Here is a 24,117-nt window from a genome sequence, read left to right on the forward strand (position 1 = left end):
ACCATTAACCCTTTCATTGCTAAATGCTGGCAGCAAGCGTAAGGCGTATTTGCTGGCGTTGTTAAACACTCGCTGCGAGCTCCAGCCGCACTCAAATCTCCCACGGATGAGTGTGTTCCAACACTGATTCTCACAACACAGGATTGCCAATTGAGTGTGTTCTTCACTAAATTTGGTGGAAAATCATGTCAGCCCAGCGCGGCAAATCTGCGGACGAGCAACTGGTGGATGTTGTTGACCAATGTAGCGACATTTTTGCATAGTTTCACATGACTGATATTTTGATCAAATAGTTGTAAATATTGCAGTTGTCAATACTGCCCTGCCAGCACCCCATCATCAAGAGATCTACAGTAGTTGCCTTACAGCTGACCGTCGCGCATGTATAAATGTACGTCTTCACAGGCAACACCCCTCAACGTGCCTGTACTTTCGCAGAGAGGTTTACATTACTGAATTGTATAGATCTTGGCCTCCTCTTTCCAATGGTGGTTTGTTTTGTAACTGATGAATAGTTTTTGAGATATAGCAGTTAAAGAGATGCCCCTTTAAGGTGCCGAGCGTGCCTGAGGGATAGTCTCGTTGCGAGCGCTTAGCAATGAAAGGGTTAGCCCTTCTATGTACCATAAACCTAAAGAAACACTCAATAGAACCTAATTATTCTCCTTTTGGCCTTTGGAAGTAGTTGATGTGAGGTCGGGTCATAGTAATTGCCCTCCTGAAATACATATTTAACAAGGCGCTCGTAGAAGTTTGAGGTCATTCCAGGCGTACCAGCTTCATGACCCAGGTGGTGGTGGTGGTTTAATGACCCTTCCTATGCACCATGAATCTAAAAGAAACACTCAATAGAGTCTAATTATTCTCCTTTTTGTCCTTTTGAAATATTAGATGTGAAAGTCAGAAGTGTCTGATGGTCACATTCTTAAATATAGCCAAGACAAGACGGCGGCTTTCCTAGGAGTCGCAGGCATTCCCAGGGGTTGGCCCAGGTGGTGGTTTAACCCTTCCTCTGTACCATGAACCTAAGAAAACACTCATTAGAAACCGACTGACCATCTTTTCGGCCTTTAAAATTGGTTAACTTGAGGGTCTCAGAATGCCGCCCTAAGGGTGTGTGCCATGATTGACCTAAATTGTACACTGCCATATTACATTATTATAAGTCCACAGTGTTCCCATCATAGCAACACTGTACCCAGCGTTGCCATGTACTCAAATCATTGCCTATATTGTTTCAAGGCCCTAAAACTATTGTACATGCACCAATAACGCCCTAAAATTAAAGTTAATGTTATTAGTGTCAAGTATTGATGCTTTTGTGGCAATACTTGTGAGTAAAAAAACAGGAAATACGATATATGTTCATGGTGGTTCATGGTGAGCTGGCAACGTTGACTGTACCTCATATATCGCACTTGACTGGGGCCGCCAAACCCTTAGGAGAAGCTAAATTGCACTTGCCAAACAGTAGAATCAATGGGGTTTACTCTAATGGGGTCCAGGCCCTCCCCAAGGTACCCATTCCTCCCCCATTACACTCAGGCAATGGTGGGATACATACAGCATGTTAGTTGAAGGGTTAACCCAGTGGTAGCAGCGGGGATCATGTTTCTCAATGGTCCCTATTCATTGCCAGTAAAAGTATACAGAATTATAATATCTGCCAAAATTAATACGTAAAGCACATACTGCACCATAGCTATACGATATAGGACGATGATAGGTATTTATTTAATAATGCACCCATGCTGTGATTACACTGTTAAAAATCTGCTGCAAGGCTTTGAGGCCTGTCACTAGTGGAGCCTGTGGCCACGTGTTGTCTGCAGACCCATTCATACGTTAGAGACAGACACACCAGTCGGCTGTGCTATTTGACGATGACTGAGGCCTTCACCGTCAAGGATAATGATGACTTTGTGGCGGTCTTGTGGGGTCTGCATTGCCACCAACTTGAGCATGACTTTGGCCAGTATAGTAAGACAGTTTTGCTTCTTACATCAGCTATTTCTAAGGGCTAAAGAGGGGATCAGTTGGGTTGCAATGAGTGTTTTTTGTGTTCATGCAACTGAAGAAGTGTTAGGCCAGCACCAGGGTTATAAAACTACCCCTGGAAATGCCCACAACTCCTTGGAAAGCCCTGCCAGATGTGTGTTTCTCCCACTCCACTTCCCTTCCCTTCCCATCCCTTTCCTTCCCATCCCATCCCATCCCTTCCTCTCCCATCCCATCCTTTCCCATCCCATCCCTTCCCATCCCTTCCCTTCCAATCCTATCCCTTCCCTCTCAGGGAATTTTGATGCTATAAATCCAAACACTGTACAACTTGTATAATGTAACCCTCGTAAGAAGATGGCTCCACTATAAACACTTGCCTGCGCCATGATGGGCTGGGGCCGAATACCATCCAGGCCCCTCAAGCAAGCCTACCGGCGCAATAGGAGGAGATGTAAAAAAAAACAAAAAAACAAAAAAAGCAGAGGTATCACTGTGCCGTCAATTATCCCGAGTTAAAAATTCCTTGTTCTGCCGCATACAACTGTTTCCTTAATATAAAGCATGTTAATTTTCTTGGGGGGGGGACTTAGGGCCGCTTTCACAGTCGTTATGTTTGTTTTGATCGCTACCAATGATCGCCGCTGTAGAATTTCCACTTAAAACTGGCCGATGGGGTGGTAGTGGGGTTAGCCTAGCCTTGCCACACACTCTCAACTCCTCTCGCTTCCTCTGCAGCCGCCACCACCCCATAGGCCAGTTTCACGTGGAAAACTATAGCATCGATCGGCGCCATTGGTAACGATCAAAACAAAGCTTCCCTAAGTGCCGAAAGTCTGTCATAAGCCTCTCTTAGCCGTTTCGGTGAAACTTTTGCTATTGCGCTGGACATATCAAAAGCTTTTGATAGGGTCTGGCACAAATCTTTGCTTTCTAAACTACCCTCCTACGGTTTCTATCCTTCTCTCTGTACCTTTATCTCCAGTTTCCTTTCTGACCGTTCTATTTCTGCCGTGGTAGACGGTCACTGTTCTTCCCCTAAATCTATTAACAGTGGTGTCCCACAGGGTTCTGTCCTATCTCCCTCTTTTCTGTTGTTCATTGATGATCTTCTTTCCAAAACGAACTGTCCTATCCATTCCTACGCCGATGATTCCACTCTGCATTATTCAACTTCTTTTAATAGAAGACCCACCCTTCAGGAACTTAACGACTCAAGGCTGGAGGCTGCAGAACGCTTAGCCTCAGACCTTACTATTATTTCCGATTGGGGCAAGAAGAACCTGGTGTCCTTCAACGCCTCAAAAACACAGTTTCTCCACCTATCCACTCGACACAATCTTCCAAACAACTATCCCCTATTCTTTGACAACACCCAGCTATCACCTTCCTCAACACTAAACATCCTCGGTCTATCCTTAACTCAAAATCTCAACTGGAAACTTCATATCTCATCTCTTACTAAATCAGCTTCCTCGAGGCTGGGCGTTCTGTACCGTCTCCGCCAGTTCTTCTCCCCTGCACAGTTGCGGTCCATATACAGGGGCCGTGTCCGCCCTCGTATGGAGTATGCATCTCATGTGTGTGGCTCCCTCACAGCTCTTCTGGACAGAGTGGAGGCAAAGGCTCTTCGTCTCATCAGCTCTCCTCCTCATACTGATAGTCTTCTACCTCTTAAATTCCGCCGCAATGTTGCCTCTCTTTCTATCTTCTATCGATATTTCCACGCTGACTGCTCTTCTGAACTTGCTAACTGCATGCCTCCCCCCCTCCCGCGGCCCCGCTGCACTCGACTTTCTACTCATGCTCATCCCTATACTGTCCAAACCCCTTATGCAAGAGTTAACCAGCATCTTCACTCTTTCATCCCTCACGCTGGTAAACTCTGGAACAATCTTCCTTCATCTGTATTTCCTCCTGCCTACGACTTGAACTCTTTCAAGAGGAGGGTATCAGGACACCTCTCCTCCCGAAACTGACTTATCTTTCGGCCACCTCTTTGGATTCTTTTTAGGAGCAGCGAGTAGCGGGGTTTTTTTATTTTTTTATTAATGTTTACTTTTTTGTGCCCTTGAGTTGTCTCCTTTGCTGTAAAAAAAAAAAAAAAAAAAAAAGCAGCGTGAACTTCATCTAATTCACCCCAAAGTAACCTTACTCTGTCTTGAATGACCCTAAACTAATGTAATTCACTCTCATCTTACCTAAAACTACAGTTGAATTACCCTAAACTTGCCTTAAAATATTCCCCTTAACGTAATTCACTCCAAGGTAACCTGAATCTGACCTATCCTGACCTTACCTTAATATCCAAACCTTACCTTAACTTATCCTGACCTTACCCTTAAGTGAGGGTTTCAGGACGGTACAGAATTCTGCTAATATTTTCTGCACCTGTACATGTATGTTCATAAGCCCAGCATAATTTTTCATTAACACTATTTTATTATTATTATTATTATTATTATTATTACTATTATTATTATTATTATTATTATGCACAATATTCAAAGGTTAGGTTATATATTATGCATTCAAAGATTGTTTTACTAAAGTTATGATTAATTTTTTTTATTATTGTAGGGCTATTGTATGTGTGAATTGTTTGGATTCTCTCTCTCTCTCTCTCTCTCTCTCTCTCTCTCTCTCTCTCTCTCTCTCTCTCTCTCTCTCTCTCTCTCTCTCTCTCTCTCTCTCTCTCTCTCTCTCTCTCTCTCTCTCTCTCTCTCTCTCTCTCTCTCTCTCTCTCTCTCTCTCTCTCTCTCTTTCTAATTTTAGCCTGAAAAGAATTTATAATGACCTCAAAAAATGAATTATCAACTGTTTACTTATCCTTACTTATCTTTATAGACTAGAAGAAGAAGAAGAGGAAGAGGAAGAGGAAGACTGGCAGACAGACATTCCATTGGTGAGTGTTAAATAATTTTCCTTCCTTTCTTCCTTCCTTCCTGGCTCTTGGATAGGTTAGGTTAAAGGGGCTGATTATTAAACATTTCAACGCCCAAACTCACTTCTGTAAGGCTTTCATAGTAGGGCTTTTTGGGCATGTCCTGGGGTAGTTTTATGACCCTTGAGGTAGTGTGACCCTTCCCCTGCACCATGAACCTAAAGAAACACATTTGACGAGGCTTTGGGAGGAGTTTTGGCATTCCACGGATAGTTCTGGCACGTGTGGTAGGGCGTCAGATGGTACATGGCTGACACGTTCTTTTACTGCACAGAAGGTCACACACACACACACACACACACACACACACAGAAAAAGGGCTTCAAAGTACGGCCTTTCTTTCCGTACTTTCTTGCGCAAAAAATACATGAAAGAGGTCGTTAAAAATAACAGAAAAGTGCTCACCCTTCCTCTTGTATGCACTTTGTTAGGCACTTTTCTGTGTTATAAAAGTATGTACAGCAGGTGACCCTTTTCAACTGGACCGTAATTCAGTGGTTCATAGACACACCCAGTTGTCAATATGCAGATTTACCCCGTCTCCACACTACTAAACGTGGTACTGTGTCATTGTATTACCAGCTCATTATTACAACTCTGAACAACGGTCCGTTCTCTCATGTGGGACACACTGGTTCGTCCAACGTCCACACTCTGGGTAACCAATAAGGAGGGTAACCGTTGTGGTGTGGCTGGTGGAGTGTGCCGCTCCTCCACCAAGACCTGGCTCACTCTCCACCCTTTAACCAGGCCAGGCAATCCCTCCCACATGATTCTCATTTAGATATCGCTGAGAGCCATGACTGGCATAATGGTTGGTCTGTGGTATTGACTCCATATCCTGACCACTTAGTTAGCCTTGAAATAAGGGAGTTGTATGCAGAAATTATGGAGCGCTTGAACCAGTGAGTGTGATGATTTCTAGTGAGCGTCTCCGTGGGGCGGCAACGCTATTGTTCAATGGTGTCTGGCATTTACAGCTTCTTGTTTACCACCAGTTAGGTGAGTGTAGGAAATGATTGAGGTGTTACTTACAGGGTTAGGATCATGAAAATATTACAGCCTCTTTTTTACCAGCAGTTAGGTGAGTGTAGGAAATGATTGAGGTGTTACAGGGTTAACCCGGTAACAGCGACAGCCAAATCTGTGGCTTTACTGTGTAGCAGCGACGGGCCAAGTTTGTGGCTTTACCGTGTAGCAGCGACGGGCCAAATTTGTGGCTTTACCGTGTAGTAGCGTTGGGCCAAATCTGTGGCTTTACTGTGTAGCAGCGACGGGCCAAGTTTGTGGCTTTACCGTGTAGCAGCGACGGGCCAAATTTGTGGCTTTACCGTGTAGCAGCGATGGGCCAAATTTGTGGCTTTACCGTGTAGCAACGACGGGCCAAATTTGTGGCTTTACCGTGTAGCAGCGACGGGCCAAATTTGTGGCTTTACCGTGCTTTACCGTAGCAGCGATGGGCCAAATTGTGCCATGATATAAACCCCCAAATTATATGATACATAATCTGATCACAAATGTTTTGATATATATTATTAAATGGTTTGTGTGAGGTGATTTTTCTCATTTTCTCGCTTGGAGGACCATTAACCCTTTCATTGCTAAATGCTGGCAGCAAGCGTAAGGCGTATTTGCTGGCGTTGTTAAACACTCGCTGCGAGCTCCAGCACTCAAATCTCCCACGGATGAGTGTGTTCCAACACTGATTCTCACAACACAGGATTGCCAATTGAGTGTGTTCTTCACTAAATTTGGTGGAAAATCATGTCAGCCCAGCGCGGCAAATCTGCGGACGAGCAACTGGTGGATGTTGTTGACCAATGTAGCGACATTTTTGCATAGTTTCACATGACTGATATTTTGATCAAATAGTTGTAAATATTGCAGTTGTCAATACTGCCCTGCCAGCACCCCATCATCAAGAGATCTACAGTAGTTGCCTTACAGCTGACCGTCGCGCATGTATAAATGTACGTCTTCACAGGCAACACCCCCTCAACGTGCCTGTACTTTCGCAGGAGAGGTTTACATTACTGAATTGTATAGATCTTGGCCTCCTCTTTCCAATGGTGTTTTTGTTTTGTAACTGATGAATAGTTTTTGAGATATAGCAGTTAAAAGAGATGCCCCGCTGGGTGCCTGAGCGTGCCTGAGGGATAGTCTCGTTGAGCGCTTAGCAATGAAAGGGTTAGCCCTTCCTATATACCATAAACCTAAAAGAAACACTCAATAGAACCTAATTATTCTCCTTTTTGGCCTTTGGAAGTAGTTGATGTGAGGGTCGGGTCATAGTAATTGCCCTCCTGAAATATATATTTAACAAGGCGCTCGTAGAAGTTTGAGGTCATTCCAGGCGTACCAGCTTCATGACCCAGGTGGTGGTGGTGGTTTAATGACCCTTCCTATGCACCATGAATCTAAAAGAAACACTCAATAGAGTCTAATTATTCTCCTTTTTGTCCTTTTGAAATATTAGATGTGAAAGTCAGAAGTGTCTGATGGTCACATTCTTAAATATAGCCAAGACAAGACGGCGGCTTTCCTAGGAGTCGCAGGCATTCCCAGGGGTTGGCCCAGGTGGTGGTTTAACCCTTCCTCTGTACCATGAACCTAAGAAAACACTCATTAGAAACCGACTGACCATCTTTTCGGCCTTTAAAATTGGTTAACTTGAGGGTCTCAGAATGCCGCCCTAAGGGTGTGTGCCATGATTGACCTAAATTGTACACTGCCATATTACATTATTATAAGTCCACAGTGTTCCCATCATAGCAACACTGTACCCAGCGTTGCCATGTACTCAAATCATTGCCTATATTGTTTCAAGGCCCTAAAACTATTGTACATGCACCAATAACGCCCTAAAATTAAAGTTAATGTTATTAGTGTCAAGTATTGATGCTTTTGTGGCAATACTTGTGAGTAAAAAAACAGGAAATACGATATATGTTCATGGTGGTTCATGGTGAGCTGGCAACGTTGACTGTACCTCATATATCGCACTTGACTGGGGCCGCCAAACCCTTAGGAGAAGCTAAATTGCACTTGCCAAACAGTAGAATCAATGGGGTTTACTCTAATGGGGTCCAGGCCCTCCCCAAGGTACCCATTCCTCCCCCATTACACTCAGGCAATGGTGGGATACATACAGCATGTTAGTTGAAGGGTTAACCCAGTGGTAGCAGCGGGGATCATGTTTCTTAATGGTCCCTATTCATTGCCAGTAAAAGTATACAGAATTATAATATCTGCCAAAATTAATACGTAAAGCACATACTGCACCATAGCTATACGATATATGACGATGATAGGTATTTATTTAATAATGAGTCTATGCACCCCTGCTGTGATTACACTGTTAAAAATCTGCTGCAAGGCTTTGAGGCCTGTCACTAGTGGAGCCTGTGGCCACGTGTTGTCTGCAGACCCATTCATACGTTAGAGACAGACACACCAGTCGGCTGTGCTATTTGACGATGACTGAGGCCTTCACCGTCAAGGATAATGATGACTTTGTGGCGGTCTTGTGGGGTCTGCATTGCCACCAACTTGGGCATGTCTTTGGCCAGTATAGTAAGACAGTTTTGCTTCTTACATCAGCTATTTCTAAGGGCTAAAGGGGATCAGTTGGGTTGCAATGAGTGTTTTGGGTTCATGCAACTGAAGAAGGGTTAGGCCAGCACCAGGGTTATAAAACTACCCTGGAAATGCCCACAACTCCTTGGAAAGCCCTGCCAGATGTGTGTTTCTCCTCCACTTCCTTCCCTTCCATCCCTTTCCTTCCTTCCCATCCCATCCCTTCCTCTCCCATCCCATCCTTTCCCATCCCATCCTTCCCATCCTTCCTTCCAATCCTATCCCTTCCCTCTCAGGGAATTTTGATGTAAATCAAACACGCGTACAACTGGAATAATGTAACCCACGTAAGAAGTTGGCTCCACAATAAACCCTTGCCTGCGCCATGATGGGCTGGGGCCGAATACCATCCAGGCCCCTCAACCAAGCCTACCGGCGCAATAGGAGAGATGTAAAAAACAAAAAACAAAAAAGCAGAGGTATCACTGTGCCGTCAATTATCGAGTTAAAATACCTTGTTCTGCCGCATACAACTGTTTCCTTAATATAAAGCATGTTAATTTTCTTGGGGGGGGGACTTAGGGCCGCTTTCACAGTCGTTATGTTTGTTTTGATCGCTACCAATGATCGCCGCTGTAGAATTTCCACTTAAAACTGGCCGATGGGGTGGTAGTGGGGTTAGCCTATCCTTGCCACACTCTCAACTCCTCTCGCTTCCTCTGCAGCCGCCACCACCCCATAGGCCAGTTTCACGTGGAAAACTATAGCATCGATCGGCGCCATTGGTAACGATCAAAACAAAGCTTCCCTAAGTGCCGAAAGTCTGTCATAAGCAGCGTGAACTTCATCTAATTCACCCCAAAGTAACCTTACTCTGTCTTGAATGACCCTAAACTAATGTAATTCACTCTCATCTTACCTAAAACTACAGTTGAATTACCCTAAACTTGCCTTAAAATATTCCCCTTAACGTAATTCACTCCAAGGTAACCTGAATCTGACCTATCCTGACCTTACCTTAATATCCTAACCTTACCTTAACTTATCCTGACCTTACCCTTAAGTGAGGGTTTCAGGACGGTACAGAATTCTGCTAATATTTTCTGCACCTGTACATGTATGTTCATAAGCCCAGCATAATTTTTCATTAACACTATTATTATTATTATTATTATTATTATTATTATTATTATTATTATTATGCACTATATTCAAAGGTTAGGTTGTATATTATGCATTCAAAGATTGTTTTACTAAAGTTATGATTAATTTTTTTTTATTATTGTAGGGCTATTGTATGTGTGAATTGTTTGGATTCTCTCTCTCTCTCTCTCTCTCTCTCTCTCTCTCTCTCTCTCTCTCTCTCTCTCTCTCTCTCTCTCTCTCTCTCTCTCTCTCTCTCTCTCTCTCTCTCTCTCTCTCTCTCTCTCTCTCTCTCTCTCTCTCTCTATAATTTTAGCCTGAAAAGAATTTATAATGACCTCAAAAAATGAATTATCAACTGTTTACTTATCCTTACTTATCTTTATAGACTAGAAGAAGAAGAAGAGGAAGAAGAGGAAGAGGAAGACTGACAGACAGACATTCCATTGGTGAGTGTTAAATAATTTTCCTTCCTTTCTTCCTTCCTTCCTGGCTCTTGGATAGGTTAGGTTAAAGGGGCTGATTATTAAACATTTCAACGCCCAAACTCACTTCTGTAAGGCTTTCATAGTAGGGCTTTTTGGGCATGTCCTGGGGTAGTTTTATGACCCTTGAGGTAGTGTGACCCTTCCCCTGCACCATGAACCTAAAGAAACACATTTGACGAGGCTTTGGGAGGAGTTTTTGGCATTCCCACGGATAGTTCTGGCACGTGAGGAAGGGCGTCAGATGGTACATGGCGGACACGTTCTTTTCCTGCACAGAAGGGCACACACACACACACACACACACACACACAGAAAAAGGGCTTCAAAGTACGGCCTTTCTTTCCGTACTTTCTTGCTTAAAAAATACATGAAAGAGGTCGTTAAAAATAACAGAAAAGTGCTCACCCTTCCTCTTGTATGCACTTTGTTAGGCACTTTTCTGTGTTATAAAAGTATGTACAGCAGGTGACCCTTTTCAACTGGACCGTAATTCAGTGGTTCGCCAGACACACCCAGTTGTCAATATGCAGATTTACCCCGTCTCCACACTACTAAACGTGGTACTGTGTCATTGTATTACCAGCTCATTATTACAACTCTGAACAACGGTCCGTTCTCTCATGTGGGACACACTGGTTCGTCCAACGTCCACACTCTGGGTGACCAATAAGGAGGGTAACCGTTGTGGTGTGGCTGGTGGAGTGTGCCGCTCCTCCACCAAGACCTGGCTCACTCTCCACCCTTTAACCAGGCCAGGCAATCCCTCCCACATGATTCTCATTTAGATATCGCTGAGAGCCATGACTGGCATAATGGTTGGTCTGTGGTATTGACTCCATATCCTGACCACTTAGTTAGCCTTGAAATAAGGGAGTTGTATGCAGAAATTATGGAGCGCTTGAACCAGTGAGTGTGATGATTTCTAGTGAGCGTCTCCGTGGGGCGGCAACGCTATTGTTCAATGGTGTCTGGCATTTACAGCTTCTTGTTTACCACCAGTTAGGTGAGTGTAGGAAATGATTGAGGTGTTACTTACAGGGTTAAGGATCATGAAAATATTACAGCCTCTTGTTTACCAGCAGTTAGGTGAGTGTAGGAAATGATTGAGGTGTTACAGGGTTAACCCGGTAACAGCGACGGGCCAAATCTGTGGCTTTACTGTGTAGCAGCGACGGGCCAAGTTTGTGGCTTTACCGTGTAGCAGCGACGGGCCAAATTTGTGGCTTTACCGTGTAGCAGCGTTGGGCCAAATCTGTGGCTTTACTGTGTAGCAGCGACGGGCCAAGTTTGTGGCTTTACCGTGTAGCAGCGACGGGCCAAATTTGTGGCTTTACCGTGTAGCAGCGATGGGCCAAATTTGTGGCTTTACTGTGTAGCAGCGACGGGCCAAATTTGTGGCTTTACCGTGTAGCAGCGACGGGCCAAATTTGTGGCTTTACCGTGTAGCAGCGACGGGCCAAATTTGGGGCTTTACCGCGTAGCAGCAAGGGGCCAAATTTGGGGCTTTACCGTGTAGCAGCGATGGGCCAAATTTGTGCCATGATATAAACCCCCCAAATTATATGATACATAATCTGATCACAAATGTTTTGATATATATTATTAAATGGTTTGTGTGAGGGGTGATTTTTTCTCATTTTTCTCGCTTGGAGGGACCATTAACCCTTTCATTGCTAAATGCTGGCAGCAAGCGTAAGGCGTATTTGCTGGCGTTGTTAAACACTCGCTGCGAGCTCCAGCCGCACTCAGATCTCCCACGGATGAGTGTGTTCCTAAACTGTTTCTCACAACACTGGATTGACAATTGAGTGTGTTCTTCACTAAATTTGGTGGTAAATCATGTCAGACCAGCGCGGCAAATCTGCGGACGAGAAACTTGTGGATGTTGTTGACCAATGTAGCTACATTTTTTCATAGTTTCACATGACTGATATTTTGATCAAATAGTTGTAAATATTGCAGTTGTCAATACTGCCTGCCAGCACCCCATCATCAAGAGATCTACAGTAGTTGCCTTACAGCTGACCGTCGCGCATGTATAAATGTACGTCTTCACAGGCAACACCCCCTCAACGTGCCTGTACTTTCGCAGGAGAGGTTTACATTACTGAATTGTATAGATCTTGGCCTCCTCTTTCCAATGGTGTTTTGTTTTGTAACTGATGAATAGTTTTTGAGATATAGCAGTTAAAGAGATGCCCGCTGGGGTGCCGGCGTGCCTGAGGGGATAGTCTCGTTGCGAGCGCTTAGCAATGAAAGGGTTAGCCCTTCCTATGTACCATAAACCTAAAAGAAACACTCAATAGAACCTAATTATTCTCCTTTTTGGCCTTTGGAAGTAGTTGATGTGAGGGTCGGGTCATAGTAATTGCCCTCCTGAAATACATATTTAACAAGGCTCGTAGAAGTTTGAGGTCATTCAGGCGTACCAGCTTCATGACCCAGGTGGTGGTGGTGGTTTAATGACCCTTCCTATGCACCATGAATCTAAAAGAAACACTCAATAGAGTGTAATTATTCTCCTTTTTGTCCTTTTGAAATATTAGATGTGAAAGTCAGAAGTGTCTGATGGTCACATTCTTAAATATAGCCAAGACAAGACGGCGGCTTTCCTAGGAGTCGCAGGCATTCCCAGGGGTTGGCCCAGGTGGTGGTTTAACCCTTCCTCTGTACCATGAACCTAAGAAAACACTCATTAGAAACCGACTGACCATCTTTTCGGCCTTTAAAATTGGTTAACTTGAGGGTCTCAGAATGCCGCCCTAAGGGTGTGTGCCATGATTGACCTAAATTGTACACTGCCATATTACATTATTATAAGTCCACAGTGTTCCCATCATAGCAACACTGTACCCAGCGTTGCCATGTACTCAAATCATTGCCTATATTGTTTCAAGGCCCTAAAACTATTGTACATGCACCAATAATGCCCTAAAATTAAAGTTAATGTTATTAGTGTCAAGTATTGATGCTTTTGTGGCAATACTTGTGAGTAAAAAAACAGGAAATACGATATATGTTCACGGTGGTTCATGGTGAGCTGGCAACGTTGACTGTACCTCATATATCGCACTTGACTGGGGCCGCCAAACCCTTAGGAGAAGCTAAATTGCACTTGCCAAACAGTAGAATCAATGGGGTTTACTCTAATGGGGTCAGGCCCTCCCAAGGTACCCATTCCTCCCCATTACACTCACTCTCCTAGGCAATGGTGGGATACATACAGCATGTTAGTTGAAGGGTTAACCCAGTGGTAGCGGGGATCATGTTTCTTAATGGTCCCTATTCATTGCCAGTAAAAGTATACAGAATTATAATATCTGCCAAAATTAATACGTAAAGCACATACTGCACCATAGCTATACGATATATGACGATGATAGGTATTTATTTAATAATGAGTCTGTGCACCCCTGCTGTGATTACACTGTTAAAAATCTGCTGCAAGGCTTTGAGGCCTGTCACTAGTGGAGCCTGTGGCCACGTGTTGTCTGCAGACCCATTCATACGTTAGAGACAGACACACCAGTCGGCTGTGCTATTTGACGATGACTGAGGCCTTCACCGTCAAGGATAATGATCACTTTGTGGCGGTCTTGTGGGGTCTGCATTGCCACCAACTTGGGCATGTCTTTGGCCAGTATAGTAAGACAGTTTTGCTTCTTACATCAGCTATTTCTAAGGGCTAAAGGGGATCAATTGGGTTGCAATGAGTGTTTTTGGTTCATGCAACTGAAGAAGGGTTAGGCCAGCACCAGGGTTATAAAACTACCCTGGAAATGCCCACAACTCCTTGGAAAGCCCTGCCAGATGTGTGTTTCTCCACTCCACTTCCCTTCCTTCCCATCCCTTGCCTTCCCTTACCATCCCTTAACTTACTCTCCAATCCCATCCTTTCCCATCCATTGCCTTCCCATCCCTTCCCTTCCAATCCTATCCCTTCCCTCTCAGGGAATTTTGATGCTTGTAAATCCAAACACTCGTACAACTTGTATAATGTAACCCTCGTAAGAAGATGGCTCCACTATAAACACTTGCCTGCGCCATGATGGGCTGGGGCCGAATACCATCCAGGCCCCTCAAGCAAGCCTACCGGCGCAATAGGAGGAGATGTAAAAAAAACAAAAAAAACAAAAAAAGCAGAGGTATCACTGTGCCGTCAATTATCCCGAGTTAAAAATTCCTTGTTCTGCCGCATACAACTGTTTCCTTAATATAAAGCATGTTAATTTTCTTGGGGGGGGGACTTAGGGCCGCTTTCACAGTCGTTATGTTTGTTTTGATCGCTACCAATGATCGCCGCTGTAGAATTTCCACTTAAAACTGGCCGATGGGGTGGTAGTGGGGTTAGCCTAGCCTTGCCACACACTCTCAACTCCTCTCGCTTCCTCTGCAGCCGCCACCACCCCATAGGCCAGTTTCACGTGGAAAACTATAGCATCGATCGGCGCCATTGGTAACGATCAAAACAAAGCTTCCCTAAGTGCCGAAAGTCTGTCATAAGCAGCGTGAACTTCATCTAATTCACCCCAAAGTAACCTTACTCTGTCTTGAATGACCCTAAACTAATGTAATTCACTCTCATCTTACCTAAAACTACAGTTGAATTACCCTAAACTTGCCTTAAAATATTCCCCTTAACGTAATTCACTCCAAGGTAACCTGAATCTGACCTATCCTGACCTTACCTTAATATCCTAACCTTACCTTAACTTATCCTGACCTTACCCTTAAGTGAGGGTTTCAGGACGGTACAGAATTCTGCTAATATTTTCTGCACCTGTACATGTATGTTCATAAGCCCAGCATAATTTTTCATTAACACTATTTTATTATTATTATTATTATTATTATTATTATTATTATTATTATGCACTATATTCAAAGGTTAGGTTATATATTATGCATTCAAAGATTGTTTTACTAAAGTTATGATTAAATTTTTTTATTATTGTAGGGCTATTGTATGTGTGAATTGTTTGGATTCTCTCTCTCTCTCTCTCTCTCTCTCTCTCTCTCTCTCTCTCTCTCTCTCTCTCTCTCTCTCTCTCTCTCTCTATCTCTCTCTCTCTCTCTCTCTCTCTCTCTCTCTCTCTCTCTCTCTCTCTCTCTCTCTCTCTCTCTCTCTCTCTCTCTCTCTCTCTCTCTCTCTCTCTCTCTCTCTCTCTCTCTCTCTCTCTCTCTCTCTCTCTCTCTATCTCTCTCTCTCTCTCTCTCTCTCTCTCTCTCTCTCTCTCTCTCTCTCTCTCTCTCTCTCTCTCTCTCTCTCTCTCTCTCTCTCTCTCTCTCTCTCTCTCTATAATTTTAGCCTGAAAAGAATTTATAATGACCTCAAAAAATGAATTATCAACTGTTTACTTATCCTTACTTATCTTTATAGACTAGAAGAAGAAGAAGAGGAAGAAGAGGAAGAGGAAGAGGAAGACTGACAGACAGACATTCCATTGGTGAGTGTTAAATAATTTTCCTTCCTTTCTTCCTTCCTTCCTGGCTCTTGGATAGGTTAGGTTAAAGGGGCTGATTATTAAACATTTCAACGCCCAAACTCACTTCTGTAAGGCTTTCATAGTAGGGCTTTTTGGGCATGTCCTGGGGTAGTTTTATGACCCTTGAGGTAGTGTGACCCTTCCCCTGCACCATGAACCTAAAGAAACACATTTGACGAGGCTTTGGGAGGAGTTTTTGGCATTCCCACGGATAGTTCTGGCACGTGAGGAAGGGCGTCAGATGGTACATGGCGGACACGTTCTTTTCCTGCACAGAAGGGCACACACACACACACACACACACACACACACACACAGAAAAAGGGCTTCAAAGTACGGCCTTTCTTTCCGTACTTTCTTGCGCAAAAAATACATGAAAGAGGTCGTTAAAAATAACAGAAAAGTGCTCACCCTTCCTCTTGTATGCACTTTGTTAGGCACTTTTCTGTGTTATAAAAGTATGTACAGCAGGTGACCCTTTTCAACTGGACCGTAATTCAGTGGTTCGCCAGACACACCCAGTTGTCAATATGCAGATTTACCCCGTCTCCACACTACTAAACGTGGTACTGTGTCATTGTATTACCAGCTCATTATTACAACTCTGAACAACGGTCCGTTCTCTCATGTGGGACACACTGGTTCGTCCAACGTCCACACTCTGGGTGACCAATAAGGAGGGTAACCGTTGTGGTGTGGCTGGTGGAGTGTGCCGCTCCTCCACCAAGACCTGGCTCACTCTCCACCCTTTAACCAGGCCAGGCAATCCCTCCCACATGATTCTCATTTAGATATCGCTGAGAGCCATGACTGGCATAATGGTTGGTCTGTGGTATTGACTCCATATCCTGACCACTTAGTTAGCCTTGAAATAAGGAGTTGTATGCAGAAATTATGGGCGCTTGAACCAGTGAGTGTGATGATTTCTAGTGAGCGTCTCCGTGGGGCGGCAACGCTATTGTTCAATGGTGTCTGGCATTTACAGCTTCTTGTTTACCACCAGTTAGGTGAGTGTAGGAAATGATTGAGGTGTTACTTACAGGGTTAAGGATCATGAAAATATTACAGCCTCTTGTTTACCAGCAGTTAGGTGAGTGTAGGAAATGATTGAGGTGTTACAGGGTTAACCCGGTAACAGCGACGGGCCAAATCTGTGGCTTTACTGTGTAGCAGCGACGGGCCAAGTTTGTGGCTTTACCGTGTAGCAGCGACGGGCCAAATTTGTGGCTTTACCGTGTAGCAGCGACGGGCCAAATTTGTGGCTTTACCGTGTAGCAGCGACGGGCCAAATTTGTGGCTTTACCGTGTAGCAGCGACGGGCCAAATTTGGGGCTTTACCGCGTAGCAGCAAGGGGCCAAATTTGGGGCTTTACCGTGTAGCAGCAAGGGGCCAAATTTGGGGCTTTACCGTGTAGCAGCGACGGGCCAAATTTGGGGCTTTACCGCGTAGCAGCAAGGGGCCAAATTTGGGGCTTTACCGTGTAGCAGCGATGGGCCAAATTTGTGCCATGATATAAACCCCCCAAATTATATGATACATAATCTGATCACAAATGTTTTGATATATATTATTAAATGGTTTGTGTGAGGGGTGATTTTTTCTCATTTTTCTCGCTTGGAGGGACCATTAACCCTTTCATTGCTAAATGCTGGCAGCAAGCGTAAGGCGTATTTGCTGGCGTTGTTAAACACTCGCTGCGAGCTCCAGCCGCACTCAAATCTCCCACGGATGAGTGTGTTCCAACACTGATTCTCACAACACAGGATTGCCAATTGAGTGTGTTCTTCACTAAATTTGGTGGAAAATCATGTCAGCCCAGCGCGGCAAATCTGCGGACGAGCAACTGGTGGATGTTGTTGACCAATGTAGCGACATTTTTGCATAGTTTCACATGACTGATATTTTGATCAAATAGTTGTAAATATTGCAGTTGTCAATACTGCCTGCCAGCACCCATCATCAAGAGATCTACAGTAGTTGCCTTACAGCTGACCGTCGGCGCATGTATAAATGTACGTCTTCACAGGCAACACCCCTCAACGTGCCTGTACTTTCGCAGGAGAGGTTTACATTACTGAATTGTATAGATCTTGGCCTCCTCTTTCCAATGGTGTTTTTGTTTTGTAACTGATGAATAGTTTTTGAGATATAGCAGTTAAAAGAGATGCCCCGCTGGGTGCCAGCGTGCCTGAGGGATAGTCTGCGAGCGCTTAGCAATGAAAGGTTAGCCCTTCCTATGTACCATAAACCTAAAAGAAACACTCAATAGAACCTCATTATTCTCCTATTTGGCCTTTGGAAGAAGTTGATGTGAGGGTCGGGTCATAGTAATTGCCCTCCTGAAATACATATTTAACAAGGCGCTCGTAGAAGTTTGAGGTCATTCCAGGCGTACCAGCTTCATGACCCAGGTGGTGGTGGTGGTTTAATGACCCTTCCTATGCACCATGAATCTAAAAGAAACACTCAATAGAGTCTAATTATTCTCCTTTTTGTCCTTTTGAAATATTAGATGTGAAAGTCAGAAGTGTCTGATGGTCACATTCTTAAATATAGCCAAGACAAGACGGCGGCTTTCCTAGGAGTCATAGGCATTCCCAGGGGTTGGCCCAGGTGGTGGTTTAACCCTTCCTCTGTACCATGAACCTAAGAAAACACTCATTAGAAACCGACTGACCATCTTTTCGGCCTTTAAAATTGGTTAACTTGAGGGTCTCAGAATGCCGCCCTATGGGTGTGTGCCATGATTGACCTAAATTGTACACTGCCATATTACATTATTATAAGTCCACAGTGTTCCCATCATAGCAACACTGTACCCAGCGTTGCCATGTACTCAAATCATTGCCTATATTGTTTCAAGGCCCTAAAACTATTGTACATGCACCAATAATGCCCTAAAATTAAAGTTAATGTTATTAGTGTCAAGTATTGATGCTTTTGTGGCAATACTTGTGAGTAAAAAAACAGGAAATACGATATATGTTCATGGTGGTTCATGGTGAGCTCGCAACGTTGACTGTACCTCATATATCGCACTTGACTGGGGCCGCCAAACCCTTAGGAGAAGCTAAATTGCACTTGCCAAACAGTAGAATCAATGGGGTTTACTCTAATGGGTCCAGGCCCTCCCAAGGTACCCATTCCTCCCCCATTACACTCAGGCAATGGTGGGATACATACAGCATGTTAGTTGAAGGGTTAACCCAGTGGTAGCAGCGGGGATCATGTTTCTTAATGGTCCCTATTCATTGCCAGTAAAAGTATACAGAATTATAATATCTGCCAAAATTAATACGTAAAGCACATACTGCACCATAGCTATACGATATATGACGATGATAGGTATTTATTTAATAATGAGTCTATGCACCCCTGCTGTGATTACACTGTTAAAAATCTGCTGCAAGGCTTTGAGGCCTGTCACTAGTGGAGCCTGTGGCCACGTGTTGTCTGCAGACCCATTCATACGTTAGAGACAGACACACCAGTCGGCTGTGCTATTTGACGATGACTGAGGCCTTCACCGTCAAGGATAATGATGACTTTGTGGCGGTCTTGTGGGGTCTGCATTGCCACCAACTTGAGCATGACTTTGGCCAGTATAGTAAGACAGTTTTGCTTCTTACATCAGCTATTTCTAAGGGCCAAAGAGGGGATCAGTTGGGTTGCAATGAGTGTTTTTTGGGTTCATGCAACTGAAGAAGGTTAGGCCAGCACCAGGGTTATAAAACTACCTGGAAATGCCCACAACTCCTTGGAAAGCCCTGCCAGATGTGTGTTTCTCCACTCCACTTCCCTTCCTTCCCATCCCTTTCCTTCCTTCCCATCCCATCCCATCCCTTCCTCTCCATCCCATCCTTTCCCATCCCATCCCTTCCATCCCTTCCTTCCAATCCTATCCCTTCCTCTCAGGGAATTTTGATGCTTGTAAATCCAAACACTCGTACAACTTGTATAATGTAACCCTCGTAAGAAGATGGCTCCACTATAAACACTTGCCTGCGCCATGATGGGCTGGGGCCGAATACCATCCAGGCCCCTCAAGCAAGCCTTCCGGCGCAATAGGAGATGTAAAAAAAACAAAAAAACAAAAAAAGCAGAGGTATCACTGTGCCGTCAATTATCCCGAGTTAAAAATTCCTTGTTCTGCCGCATACAACTGTTTCCTTAATATAAAGCATGTTAATTTTCTTGGGGGGGGGACTTAGGGCCGCTTTCACAGTCGTTATGTTTGTTTTGATCGCTACCAATGATCGCCGCTGTAGAATTTCCACTTAAAACTGGCCGATGGGGTGGTAGTGGGGTTAGCCTAGCCTTGCCACACACTCTCAACACCTCTCGCTTCCTCTGCAGCCGCCACCACCCCATAGGCCAGTTTCACATGGAAAACTATAGCATCGATCGGCGCCATTGGTAACGATCAAAACAAAGCTTCCCTAAGTGCCGTAAGTCTATCATAAGCAGTCTGAATTTAATCTAATTCACCCTAAAGTAACCTTACTCTGTCTTGAATGACCCTAAACTAATGTAATTCACTCTCATCTTACCTAAAACTACAGTTGAATTACCCTAAACTTGCCTTAAAATATTCCCCTTAACGTAATTCACTCCAAGGTAACCTGAATCTGACCTATCCTGACCTTACCTTAATATCCTAACCTTACCTTAACTTATCCTGACCTTACCCTTAAGTGAGGGTTTCAGGACGGTACAGAATTCTGCTAATATTTTCTACACCTGTACATGTATGTTCATAAGCCCAGCATAATTTTTCATTAACACTTATTATTATTATTATTATTATTATTATTATTATTATTATTATTATTATTATTATTATTATTATTATGCACTATATTCAAAGGTTAGGTTATATATTATGCATTCAAAGATTGTTTTACTAAAGTTATGATTAAATTTTTTTATTATTGTAGGGCTATTGTATGTGTGAATTGTTTGGATTCTCTCTCTCTCTCTCTCTCTCTCTCTCTCTCTCTCTCTCTCTCTCTCTCTCTCTCTCTCTCTCTCTCTCTCTCTCTCTCTCTCTCTCTCTCTCTCTCTCTCTCTCTCTCTCTCTCTCTCTCTCTCTCTCTCTCTCTCTCTCTCTCTCTCTCTCTCTCTCTCTCTCTCTCTCTCTCTCTCTCTCTCTCTCTCTCTCTCTCTCTCTCTCTCTCTCTCTCTCTCTCTCTCTCTCTCTCTCTCTCTCTCTCTCTCTCTCTCTCTCTCTCTCTCTCTCTCTCTCTCTCTCTCTCTCTCTCTCTCTCTCTCTCTCTCTCTCTCTCTCTCTCTCTCTCTCTCTCTCTCTCTCTCTCTCTCTCTCTCTCTCTCTCTCTCTCTCTCTCTCTCTCTCTCTCTCTCTCTCTCTCTCTCTCTCTCTCTCTCTCTCTCTCTCTCTCTCTCTCTCTCTCTCTCTCTCTCTCTCTCTCTCTCTCTCTCTCTCTCTCTCTCTCTCTCTCTCTCTCTCTCTCTCTCTCTCTCTCTCTCTCTCTCTCTCTCTCTCTCTCTCTCTCTCTCTCTCTCTCTGTGTGTGTGTGTGTGTTGTTCAGGCTTCTCTTGCCGACATTTGTTTAATTTCATTTGGCGTTTTTGTAATTGTTTATACGTCTACGCTCCTCTCATTACCACTCCTCTCTTCTGCTCTCTCTCCAAGCTGCTCCTCTCAACTTTTCCTTGTTTTGATTCTACTTTTAACTCATTTCTCCCCTCATTTTGACTCATCTTTACTCATCTCCTCTTTCCATTCCTCTTCTAATAGGTTTTGTTAAGAACTTTAAACATTTTACTTACTATTATATTGTTGTGTTATAGTATATATATATATATATATATATATATATATATATATATATATATATATATATATATATATATATATATATATATATATATATATATATATATATATATATATATATATATATATATATATATATATATATATATATATATATATATATATATATATATATATATATATATATCTATATATATATATATATATATATTGCTAACTTATTGCTTAGTATTGCAACATATGAAAAAAGTGAGACATATAATTTTTCTAAAATAAATACAAAATTATTTTTTTGTCAATCATTTATTAAATAAATAGAGCACATTTCCTTCACTAAGAGGCTGATTATGCAGGAACTTGACATCTTGGTGTTCTTTCTTGTTCCAGAGTGTGCGGTGTCCCGCAGGCAGGCAGACCGAGACGCCAGCCATTCAATTCTGCCGAGGGAAGGAAGTCGTGTTAGTCAACTCTGATGACTTGTACTTTTCTCTGCAAGGGACTGTTCTGTAAGCCAGTCACAGAAGATGTGAACTGTATCTGTACTATGAAGTCTTATAAATAAAGTTAAAGGCTACACCTATGACTTTATCTTGCCCCAAACCCATTTAGCTAATATCCCTAGACACTTTTTTAGGTATAATTGACTTAAGCTAATTCTATATATTTTAAAGGGAGGAACCAATTTTCATACAGAAAAGAAAACTTATAATATAAAAAGAATTATATATGAATTGGAAACAAGATATTGAGATATAAGAGAAGACAACGAAGGGAACTAACAAGAGGAGAGATTGTATACATAAAGAGCTCAAAAGTCATTGAAAAAGCAATGGAAATTAAGAGACAATAAGAACATATGAAATAAAAGACGTGGAAACAAGAAGAAAATAAGACAGACATGAGATTATTACTATGACATAAATACCTTAGACAAAGAGAAAGCAGATAACATATCACAGACTAAAACATTTGAGGCGTACAGCAGAGAAGTGAGGTGACATTAGGAATGGCGACCCTTGTGTAAAGCGTACGAAGGTCTCTTTCCCTTACAATTAGTATTTTAACAGCAATTTAACTCTAATTTGCACTGGGAAAGACAGACAGACAGACTACCCCTCCAAGGATGAACGAGGGACGAATGAAAATGGAAGCTCAACTTTTATGGGGCAGACGGAGGGTCACTTTCCCTCGTAACATACATCATGACAAGAGCAATATGGCAATAATTATGTTCTAGTTAGCAAGGGGGGAAAGGAAGAACAAGATATAGTAACTTGCAAGGGAAAATAAACCTTGTATAGAATGTACAGAGGGCTGGAAGTCTCGTAATCTGTTCTCAGTGTGTTACCGTACTCTAATATACGTAACAATAGGTCGTGCCTTAGGATTTCTCTGCCGGAAGCCTCGTTTATATGTTAAGAGATGAGGAGGAAGGGAAACAAGTAAATAATGGAACTCTATATATACGATAGTGAAAAGGATTTACCGAGAAGGATGTACGTATGAGAGGAGGAGGAGGCGGAGAAGAGAGAGATTACAGTAAGTATAGGGAAGTAAAACAGATGAGGATATATATATAAATAAAACTAAATAAAGAAGGAATGATTAGAACTGAGAGAGAGAAAGGTACATCACAGAGGAGGAAAGTCTGGAATTTGAGGAAGGAACGCCAGCCGTGGAGTCTACTGTCGTCAAGGAGCCGATTCAAGATACGTCTCAAACTTCCCTTCCTAAGATCTATGAAGCAGACCCTTCCGCCCCTTATGTCAGCTACTTGCAAAGGTCAATAAGGAGATCAATCAAGTTCTCACGAGTCTTGTTTTAAGATTCACGGTAAGGAGAAAGTTAAAACTACCACCTGGGTCATCAAACTGCCCCTGGAAATTCTCACAACTCCTACAAAAGCCTGTCAAATGTGTGCACTTGGAACAATATTTTTTAAGAATGTGACTGTCAGATGCCAAAAAGGAGATCAATCGGGTTCTAATTGAGTGGTTTTGAAGGTTCATGGTACATAGGAAGGGTTAATCTATCACCAGGGTCATAAAACTACCCCTGGAAATGCCCAAACCTCCTACGGAAGCCTTAAATACAAGTCTCTCGGGATGGCTTTTTCAAGAATGTGAGCCTCGGACATTTCCGCTCCTCACATCAGCTACTTCCAAAGGCCGTAAAGGAGATGAATTGAGTTCTTTTGACTTGTTTTATAGGTTCATGGTAAAGAGGAAAGGTCTTGCTACAACCAGGGTTATAAAACTACCCCTGGAAATGCCCACAACTCCTATGAAAGCCCTGTCAGTTGACCTCACTCAGGGACAAAATGTTTTGAATACGACACTAATACAACCAATACAATGTTTGAGGTTCTTGGTACAGTAGAAGGTTACACTCCCTCTGCACGATGAACGGTTAAACCACCCATGAAAACCAGTTAGCCTTCTCTGTGGCTTTGGGAAACAGTCATAACAGCTTTCAAACAAGCAAACTGCGGTGTCATGAAGTTCAAGAATACAGGCTTTATTCAGAAGGTAATTCCTCGTACAGTAAGCAGTATAATCTGACTTACAGTGGACTACACAGACTCTGGAGATAGAGAGTAAAGATCAGCACTCGTAGCTCACCCAAACAGGTCCCAATGTTAGGTACCACATACCCGTAACCGCATATATGTAACCTATACAGCA

General features: G+C 43.1%; 1 long non-coding RNA gene across 2 annotated transcripts in view; it reads left to right on the forward strand.

The window, feature by feature from the left end:
• Nucleotides 1–22,009, forward strand: part of LOC126984140 (uncharacterized) — a 68,459-nt gene extending 46,450 nt beyond the window's left edge. For both annotated transcript variants that reach the window (XR_007736440.1, XR_007736439.1), the window contains exon 10: nt 21,821–22,009. This is a non-coding gene — a long non-coding RNA (uncharacterized LOC126984140). The remainder of the gene's footprint in view (nt 1–21,820) is intronic.
• Nucleotides 22,010–24,117: the final 2,108 nt, after the last annotated feature.

This window comes from Eriocheir sinensis, chromosome 56 (assembly GCF_024679095.1).
Source record: "Eriocheir sinensis breed Jianghai 21 chromosome 56, ASM2467909v1, whole genome shotgun sequence".
Classification (NCBI taxonomy): Eukaryota; Metazoa; Arthropoda; class Malacostraca; order Decapoda; family Varunidae; genus Eriocheir; species Eriocheir sinensis.